The sequence below is a fragment of the Oncorhynchus masou genome, chromosome 28 (assembly GCF_036934945.1).
Source record: "Oncorhynchus masou masou isolate Uvic2021 chromosome 28, UVic_Omas_1.1, whole genome shotgun sequence".
Classification (NCBI taxonomy): domain Eukaryota; kingdom Metazoa; phylum Chordata; class Actinopteri; order Salmoniformes; family Salmonidae; genus Oncorhynchus; species Oncorhynchus masou.
This window is the reverse complement of record NC_088239.1, coordinates 25,335,756-25,346,704: the sequence shown is the minus strand read 5'-3', so window position 1 is coordinate 25,346,704 and position 10,949 is coordinate 25,335,756. Positions and strand designations below refer to the sequence as shown.

Here is a 10,949-nt window from a genome sequence, read left to right as displayed (position 1 = left end):
ATTTTTTATTGCAGTTCAGTATGAAGCTCCATATAGTACAACAATTTAAAAAGAGGTTAAAGCATTCGGTTAAACAGAATATTTTATATTGATTAGATACGTACACTGAGAACAATGAATCAGTCCTTAATTAATGCACACACATTTATTGATTCATGTTTCCCTTGGAGGATGAGGATGTTGAGTGTTCAGAGGCCCAAAGGTTGATTGAACTTTGACCCTGGCTGTCTCTGTGGCTTCTTTATGCTTTATGGTTTTCGGGGAAAATGGTTTCAAAGGATGTGACATATTTACTGTATTTCTGACTATATTTACTGTATTCTCTTCACTCAAATTAATCTGTTCTTGGGTCAAATTGTTAAATGTTTCCTGGTTTTTGATCATTGTCATTATCGAGCTGAACTAAGCCTGTTGTTTTTCATAACACCAAGGGGTCCAGGTTTAGATAACGGGGCTGGCTAATATTGGAATATACAGTACAGTGGGTAGGGAAAGCTTACCATATCGCTGCGACACAATGATAAAAGCTGTTATTGATATATCTTATTTCAGATATCCAGAAAGGGCATTCCTTTAACCTTGGGGCTCTTTGGATGATGCATCAGCAAGTGATAAAGAACGGGTGTCGCTACCTCTGAATAAAAATGATCTGTCATTGTAAACATTATGCCTTATATTCTGTTTATTGTGATGTACATAAAATCATGTCAAAGTTGATGTAAAATCTCTGTAGCACTGTCACATGTAAATAACAATCGTAATATCACACTGCTTTGTTTATTTTGTATTTTATATAACGCTTATTTTACCAGGTAATTTGACTGAGAACACATTCTCATTTACAGCAATGACCTGGGGGATATTTACAGGGGTGAGGAGGGGGATGAATGTAAGCTGGGGATGATTAGGTGACCATATGAAGGCCTGATTGGGAATTTAGCCAGGACACCTGGGTTAACACCCCTACTCTTACAATAAGTGCCATGGGATCTTTTATTGACCACAGAGAGCAAGGACACCCATTTAACTTTCCATCCGAAAAACAACACCCTACACAGGGCAATGTCCCCAATCACTGCCCTGGGGCATTGGGACATTGTTTTAGACCAGAGGGAAGGGGGCCTCCTACTGGCCCTCCAACACCACTTCCAGCAGCATCTGGTCTCCCATCCAGGGACCAACCCTGCTTAGCTTTGGAAGCAAGCAGCAGTGGGATGCAGGGTGGTATGCTTTTTGTAATAAGAAAAATATTGGCTGCAAAGGGGGGAAAAAATGCAGCCATGCGTAAGTCATAACCTATTGTATTATCTTAACTTGAAAAAATGAAAAAGATATGGTTTCCATTTTGTTATCTTCCTTGTTGTTACTGGACTCAGGGACATGTAGAAAATATCAGGGTATGTATCAAACATATCAGAGTAGTAGTGCTGATTTAGGATCAGTTTTGCCTTTTAGATCACAATGATTAAGAATACATGGGCAGGGGGGACTAGATCCTAGATCAGCACACCTACTGGCCTCTGATATCATGATGATCTAGTGGGATCACTATGTGGCGTTGAGGGGCAAACCATAGCCATGTACACATATGGCTTTGAGGCAAACTACCTGCTGCCACCCACATTCCATTAATGAGTCATACTGTAGAGGTCTGGGAGCCAAGGCTTCCAATGGTACTTCCTATAAGGTCATCAAGACCACTAAGCACCGATAGGCATTAATCTGATGAGTACAGTACATTTTAATGAAAAAAGTCAGATTCACTCTGGAGCAGGAATGATATAAACTATGACAGGTGGCTCTATGATGTAATCTTTGCAGTTAGCACATTGGGAATGTCATATTGAATGACATTAAATGTCCCAGTAGTGTATTTCGGTAAATGTGCTGGTTCTGAATCTGATGGACTGTTGCAGGTACACAACGGTCTTCTGTAAATGCTGACAAAGTCCACCCTTGGGATAGCAGTGTGTTGTTAGATGTTAGATCACTAATAACAAAATAACATGCTTTACACTGTAGCCTTTAGAGAGGTATGCGGCAAGAAAACATAAATCAAAACACTCTAATAGGTGAATAAGGTTTTCCTCACCATAGTCATGCACACTATTGACATTCAACCTGCATGGTCAAACAGCTTTCATTGGCCACACTGATTTAGAGTGCACAGCTAAATTGCAGCGCAATGCTGAGCAAGCATGCACTGAAAGGAGTAATGTTAACAGTAGCCTTCAGTGCATGGACAGCGCATATTGTATTTTCAGTTACTGGCGTGTTAAGTCTACTGTTCACATTCAGTGCATGCTTAGTCTGATTAACATTGCTGTATGCTCCTTTACCTGTGCAAACTCTACAAGCCACTCTTGGTACACTTGTTACAAGAGTGGCTTATACCAAACGAAAATAGCCAATATCATACAGTAGACCAACTTGGCATTACAAATGCTGGGATACAGCAACAATCACGTTCAAATGACTGCTAGGTAGTGAAGGAAGCAACCAGAAGTTGAAAGAACAGCCTTGATGTTACGTAGGCTCTGACATCCAGTGAGCGCTGCATCTTTAAAAGAAAAAAAAAATCTAGAAGAAAAAACACAACCAGCTCAGTCATAACTGTAGAATGATAAGGACTACCTCTTTTACTTTTGGAGAGCGGCGAGCCGTTCGGAGAGTATTCGGCTTCAGCTGTTCTTCGCTAGTCGCTCATTGCTGGATGTCGGGCTGATTCTGAGTCACATGACAGAACCGGAGGCTGAGATCTAGAGAAAAGCACATCATTTCGGGCTTGCACCGCCATACTGTATTTTGTGCCATATCACATTTTTATTGCAACATTTTACTCCCGCTCGGTGAGTACATTTCCAATGGCTTTTTCTAAGCATTTTTTGTCTTTTTAATTACTCTTTTTATTTTTCCTCCTTTTGCTGGTGTTTAAGATGATATTTGAAGTGGTGGTTTTTAGCGTTTTTCCATCCAGGCTTCAAGTTTTTAGCATGCAGTGATTCTGAATCATGTGTACCGAGATGGGTAACGGTTTGCATCGGGCACTGGAGATTCGTGCTTGCAGTCTTGTGAAATCATGAAACTGGTTTTTCAACCAAGCGGGTTGTCAGTCTAATATTTTTCTAATGTGGTTTTACTGGTGGTTTTCAAACATTTTTATTTTTTTGTTTCTGTCGACTTTAGCTGTTGCTATGCTTTGCTTTGTATTTTGCAGTGTTGTTTATACGAGTTTTGTGATTTTGGTGTCTCGGTGCTCACTGACCAAGCCTTGGCTTTTATTTTGGTCCTCTTTTCTTTAAAGGAGTCATTTTTAAACCTGATGACGTTTTAACTTGAAACTTTTCTTGCAGCTCACTGATCACAGGTTTGTTTCTTTTTGTGTTTCTTTCATTTTTTCGATTTATTATACTTTTGCAGATATCAGTGTCAAGTATTTTTGGAAGTATCATTTTTCATAGATGGTGCTGAGTGGACGAGGAGTGTTTTGATTCTTGGGTCAATGCGTTTTTGTTTTCTGTTTCAACGAGGATGAACAGACATTCTCCCTTTGCAGGTATATAATGAGTGGATTAGTTGTCACACCTTTAGTGCCTGTGTATTTGCAATAAAAAGCAAGGTGGTACAGAAATATGCACCTGTGGCTGATGTATTATTTTGTGAGGGAATATTGCGTTTATTACAGTATAGGCCTGATGCATTTGAAGGTTGTTTGAAGGTTTTGCACAATAATACTTGGTAATAGGCCAACTCAATGAGAACGAATAAAAAACACATGCAGGTTGGTACAGTATAATGAGTTTCCTTCTGATCAACAACAACCAAGTCGCCGCATGAAGATGGTAAAGGATAACACTTCTGATGTAAGAATGTAAGTACGGTTCTCTGAAATTCTACCATGGTCCCGATAATAAATACAGCAGAGCCAAAGTCTATTGCTCACTTTATTAAATATGCACCATATGACATATAGGCTATCCAGGCTGTTGCACCGATACAGTTTAGCTCCGCGGAAAATAACCCGGCGCTCGAGCCAATTACATCCACATTTCCTTCAGAGTGCATTATTGTGGATTAGATGAAGAAATGAGTGAGAAAATAATTGGCAATACAATGCACGCGCATAGCCTACCCTGTGGACTAATGGTACTTAAACAATGCGTCCGTGCATGATCTTTCTGTTGAAGGCAATCCATTTCGATACAGCTTTTAAAGGCTATTAGGGATGGTCCTTATTCCCTTCACCCACCCCCCCACCCCACCCCGCCAGTCATGGTCTGTTTGTGTGGTTCACACTTGTAGTCAATCTCTTTGTTGTGATTGCAGTAGTGTAGGTACACTGTAGAGAGGTGTTGCTATGTGGTTGTTGTGATTTGGTCTAAATTAGATTGTGATTTGGCATATTTGTCGTAATAGTAGCTATAGGTTACTGTTTACATAATAACAGCCAACTCCAAAATGCTGTATAGGTATCATAATCTATCAATAAGATGTATGTACCCTCTGTAGGTGTTGAAAGGTATTTCTGCCATATTGATAAAAAATACCTCTGACACGTCTCCTGCTGGACGTTATGATGAGGCTGCATTACTTCCTGCAGTTGTTGTGTCTGCCCTCTAGGCAGCTCCCCTGTTATCTGGGCCCAGCCAGCCTCGCTATAAATGAAAACTGAAAAATATGATAGCTCATATGTGAAGATACCTTGGCTCTCATCATGAATAATACCTCTGACAGGAATGTCCTGTTGACATACAGTTGAAGTCGGACGTTTACATACACGTTAGCCAAATAAATACATTTAAACTCAGTTTTTCACAATTCCTGACATTTAATCCAAGTAAAAATTCCTTGTTTTAGGTCAGTTAGGATCACCACTTTATTTTAAGAATGTGAAATGTCAGAATAATAGTTGAGAGAATGTTTTATTTAAGCTTTTATTTCTTTCCTCACATTCCCAGTGGGTCTGAAGTTTGCATACACCCAATTAGAATTTGGTACCATTTCCTTTAAATTGTTTATCTTGGGTCAAACGTTTCGGGTAGCCTTCCACAAGCTTCCCACAATAAGTTGGGTGATTTTTGTCCCATTCCTCCTGACAGCTGGTGTAACTGAGTCAGGTTTGGAGGCCTCCTTGCTTGCATACACTTTTTCAGTTCTGCCCACAAATGTTCTATACGATTGAGGTTAGGGCTTTGTGATGGCCACTCCAATACCTTAACTTTGTTGTGCTTAAGCCATTTTGCCACAACTTTGACATCCTTTTCTGGAATTTTCCAAGCTGTTTAAAGGCACAGTCAACTTAGTGTATGTAAACTTCTGACCCACTGGAATTGTGTTACAGTGAAATAATCTGTCTGTAAACAATTGTTGGAAAAATTACTTGTGTCATGCACAAATTAGATGTCCTAACCGACTTGCCAAAACTATAGCTTGTTAACAAGACATTTGTGGAGTGGTTGAAAAACGAGTTTTAATGACTCCAACCTAAGTGTATGTAAACTTCCGACTTCAACTGTACTTGCGTGCCTTGTCCATGATTGTGTGTGTGTGTGTGTGTGTGTGTGTGTGTGTGTGTGTGTGTGTGTGTGTGTGTGTGTGTGTGTGTGTGTGTGTGTGTGTGTGTGTGTGTGTACTGTTCAGGGACACTGCACACAACCCAACTGGCTGGGTCAAAATAGTCCAGTGTATGTTGTGTCCAATATTCATCCAGCGCTGGGTTACCATATAACCCAAATTGATTTGTTTTCAACCCAGCCAGTTGAGTTTAGGGGGGTGCATTCAGAATATTGTTGTTGTTTTATCCCATGTAGCCATTGAAAAGGTTAAGGCTTCTAACTCTGTCAGTATATTCTGTTTCCATGAAAATGCTCCTTCGTCAGATCCCCATGTCATCAAAGCTGCAGGGTGTGTGGGACAGGAATCAAAGAGTCTTTCAACATAACTGTCTGATCTCTTAGAGGATTGGCCACAAGTAACCAATATCTGAGTCCATGAAAAGGAACTCAGGGCTTCAAGGATGGTGGCATGCATATGGGATAGGAAGCTGTTTTCACTTCTGTTACCTGAGTTCCCAGTTACACATCATGGTGAAGAGAATCAAATTAAATAAGTCATGAAATCACATTCTGAGGTTTGGTGGGAAAGCAGGGCCTGTGAGTTTAGCCTCTGGTTTATGAAGGCCTTCATTGCAATGTAGTTATCAATTATTCAGTAGTTCTTCATTTTGATTGTTGAATATTCTTTGCTTCATCTCCTTGGGCTTTAGAGCTTGATATTAGTGAGTGTGTGCATCCTAAATGGGATCCTATTCCTTATCAAGTGTGCACAACTTTTGACCCAAGGCACATAGGGCCCTATATAGTGCACTATATACTATATAGGGGATAGGTTGTCACTTGGGACGCACAGATTGTTCTGTCAGTTCTGTTGTCAAAGACACCAGCCACCCAAGTCATAGACTGTTCTCTCTGCTTCCTCACGGCAAGCAGTACCAGAGTGCCAAATCTGTGATTAAAATGCTCCTGAACAGCTTCTATCCCCAAGCCATAAGACTGCTGAACAGTTAATCAAATGGCTACCCATACTTTTTGCATTGACCCCCTTTTTCTTTGCAGTGACATTCTTGCACCGGCTCTATGCACACTCTTTGGACTCCACCCACCCACACACTCACACATACTGCACTGACACACAAACACACACACACTCACACAATATATACACTCACACACACACACACACACACACACACACACACACACACACACACACACACACACACACACACACACACACACACACACACACACACACACACATATTGACACCACACTCACACTCCCACATAGACACACTTTCACACTCTTCATATATTCTGTTGCTACTCTGTTTATTATCTATCCTAATTGCCTAGTCACTGTTACCCCTACCTACATGTACATATTACCTCAGCTACATCGTACCTCTGCACATTGACTCGGTACTGATATATTATTTGTATATAGTCTTGTTATTGTTATTTTATTGTGTTACTATTTCCTTTCTTTTTTGATAATATTTTGTTCGTTTTTAACTCTGCATTGTTGGGAAAGGGCTCATATGTAAGCATTTCACAGTAAAGTTGAGTTCGGTGCATGTGACAAATATATATTTTTTTCATTTTTTATTGCTCATTCCCAGCCACTCTTTTTGACCTTGTATTGGCTCTGGCTCCATTGTCTATGTATGGCAATTTCCCATAAATAAATCATTCCTTATTATGAAAACAAACTCCCATATTTTGCACTCCACTCATATCTTAATGAGTGGTTGGGTTATAAATGAGTAAAAAAAAATGTTTCTCTCAATGAGGCGTTCCTCTTCTTAGCTCCATTCTCCTTTTGAAGAGATAAACAGCTTACCCATTCTGCTTTTTTTAAACCGTTATGTACCTCGAGGTCCCCTTTTCTTAGCTGTTAATTTGATAAGTGAAAGGATATCTCACTTAGTAATCATATTCTATACAATTATATCTGAAGAATTGGACCGGACTGAACGACTTTTCAGGGCCAATTATGTGGAACCATTTGAGTTAGAATTCTCCACTTAAATGAGCCATTCGCGACACATTGGGACTCAATTGTGTGTGAGGATTGCTGATGAAATAGTGGTTTTAGAACAAATGACATTTCATTAGTTCGTTAATATCATTTAGAAAGACACTCTTATTCAGAGCTTCCCATGTTAGTTTTAAATTTTGTTTTTAATGATTGTGTATGCTGAAGGTGGTAACTCAATAGCGTAATGCTTACTTCTGGTTAAGCTTATCCACATACTATTGCAAAAGTGCTTCTGAATAGACACTACTGAAAAAGGCAAGTTTTCACTCAGTCTTGATATTGCTGTTGTCGACTGTGGACAACAGCAGTCAATTTTGTGCTGCATTACGGGGAGTGACTGAATCATCCCCCCATGATTTCACCTCTCTGTTTAGGACAGTATGTCTCATCTGTCTGTCTTCATGGCTCTTTATAAGGTTGACCCCACACTTACCCCCATCTATCTGGAGCTAAAGCACACTGCATCTTTCTCTTCTCTTTTGAATGTGATCAGAGTAGAGCCCCACAATATTGATGATAGGCCTACTCTATATCTACCCGACAGCAATATCAACTCTCTCTCTGTCGCTTTATTTTATTTATTTCGCTCTTGCCCCTGCTGAGTGTGTGTGTGTGTGTGTGTGTGTGTGTGTGTGTGTGTGTGTGTGTGTGTGTGTGTGTGTGTGTGTGTGTGTGTGTGTGTGTGTGTGTGTGTGTGTGTGTGTGTGTGTGTGTGTGTGTGTGTGTGTGTGTGTATGAGTGTGAAAGAAAAGAGTAACTGAGAGCACCATGTCACGCTCCATTCATTTTGGGCCTGGCAAATTAGGCATTGCACATAATCTCTTTCTTTCCTTCTTTCTCTCTATTCTGTATCCCCAAATCCACTCTTGGGATGATTCCTAAATGAGTTTTGGAGAAAGAGAAATCATATTTGCAGTGAGTTTTAGTCTTCTTCATCCTTCAGACCTAATTTACTCTCTTCTCTATTATCATTGGGTTGTGACTGGTGTCATTTTTCAAATAGTTATATTTCTCCCATATCCACCAGCATGGGACCAGGGACGTATACACACCAAATACCCAACAAATCACAGGGTACAGTACACTTAGTGAATTGCCTTTATGTGTGCCAATACATCTACAGTATATCACACATTATCTGTCCTTGCTTGGAAATATTTATAATTCAAAGTTATTTCCCCCTGCTCACAGATTCCCTGAATCTTAAACAGAAACCCAACTGGCAAGAGACCATCCAATTTTGTCATTTAACATTTTTTATCAGTGGGGGGGGGGGGTTACAGGTACAAAAAAACAATCAAAGAAATGCATAACCCCAACCCATTTCTCACCTTATTCAAGGAGCTATTGTAGTTAATTAACATAATATATGCAAAGCATTGAATATTTAAATTATGCACTGTGAATTTTGTAACTTTGCCCCAGAAGCATTTAACTGCAGGGCACTCCCACATCATGTGAAGAAATGTGCCTTCCTAATTTAGGGGACACAGTGAACAGTTGGGGTTCAATATCATGGTAAAACGTTTCCTTGGTGTTAGATACAGTCTATGAACAAACGTAAAATGTATAAATTAATGCTTCGGATTACGGGATGACAAGGTCATATTTTACCATAGTCTCTTCCAGTTAAAGGGTTGTTCAGATTCAATTAGATCTGTGGACCATACTTGTTTAATGGCGACCTCAGAATATGAGCTTTCCAAAAGTTATTTTTTATATTATAGAGATCAGTCCATTCAGGAGCCCAGATCATTTATAAACCCCTTCATTGGATGGTGTGGTAGTTGAATTTCCCAAAGGACAGCTTATTTGACATAAATTGTAAATATAGAAAAAAATGAGTTGACTGGTATTGTGTATGTATCTTTAAAATCTTGGAATGTTCAGAAACCATAATTGTTCAGGATATCGGTAAGGGTACGGGTTCCACATTTGGATCATTGGGGTGATGAAAAGGGGCACCCTCCAGATCGCAAGGTATTATTGTGAAATATTGGAATATGGGCATGCCATTTTGATTCCCAGTTCCATTGTTTTTCAATTTTGCACCAAATAGAAATTGTTTGAGCAATAATAGGACCAAAGCGTAGTTTACATTGTTTAAAGGATATATCAATGAAGACCACCTTTGCATTTTATTAGGAAATCTGCAGTTTTGCTTATATGGATGTATGTAATTATGGTATGTGGGCATGTAGGTTAATTTGCACCACCTAATTAAATAAAACACTGAATTATATGATGAATATGGATTGCACACCAAGTGCTAACTTTGGCTAACCATAGAGACAGTAATTAAGCAAGGAAGCGAATTTCAGGACCATGGACTGGTTTTGTGATACGGTACTTTCAATCATTGACAGTTCAGGACAATCGACACTGATTTTGTGAAAAACTATTTCAGGACCATAGACAGTGATTTAGTGATAAAGCCCATTTCAGGACCTTGGACAGCGCTTTTGTGACATTCTTTTCAAGACCAAGGACAGTTCAAACGTTAGGGCATTGCATGATAACCCTTTATCAGACCCACGGACAACTCCAATTTCTGCAGGAGTACATTTCTGCACCAAGGACCATCCAGACATAATAACTGTACACTTATCTCTAATTAGAACAAATATACCAGACTACTGTATACCAGACTACTGTAATACAAAAATAACATATTCTGGTGAGAGTGAGTGTGAGTGTGTTTGTTTCTATTGCTCTCTCATTGTATATCGATGTGCACATTATTTTATCCTTGCAGCTGATTATATCGGGATTCAGTTCATGGAATCAATTTCACAGACTATTTCAGTAGCATCCCTTCCAAGATCAGACTGAATGTCATTTTAGAGAATCATTTGTCTCACTTCAGTTGCACAAGCTTTTCCAATGTATTTACTTTTGTCAATGTATCATATTTGCTTGCAGGAAAAAAAGTCGTAATTAGTGTCAAAGACTTACCCTCGGGCTTGAGTACAACTAGACAGTGACTGCTCAACAGTCTCAACATGTACATCCTTTCACACTCTGGATTGTATTATGTTTGTAAAATGCTAGAGAAATGATTGGGCAAAACAAACAAGTTAAGCACACGCCTGTACGCACGAATGCGAACACGCACGCACACACACATACAGTACACACACACACACACACCATTGCTTGTGATATTTTGGGAATATGTGGAGTGAATAATGACAACATCCGTGACACAGTAACGCACTAACTTGTTTTGACAGTCACACACAACACAACTCACCATTTACGTTGCTGTAACAAGCGTTGATGATGACAATGTGTCTTCATGACATGTCTGTGCGCTCTGTCTGGTTTGGGTGCTGACAGTGACTTCCTTGT

General features: G+C 39.6%; 1 protein-coding gene across 3 annotated transcripts in view; it reads left to right on the top strand.

Annotated features, from left to right (window-relative positions):
• The first annotated feature begins 2,611 nt into the window (after nucleotides 1–2,611).
• Nucleotides 2,612–10,949, top strand: part of LOC135517418 (RNA-binding Raly-like protein) — a 161,251-nt gene continuing 152,913 nt past the window's right edge. For 2 of the 3 annotated variants that reach the window (XM_064941680.1, XM_064941677.1), the window contains exon 1: nucleotides 2,612–2,849. The gene's annotated coding sequence lies outside the window, so the exon portion shown is untranslated. Of the gene's footprint in view, nucleotides 3,557–10,949 lie in introns of all 3 variants that reach the window. The other variant, XM_064941678.1, reaches the window with a different exon arrangement.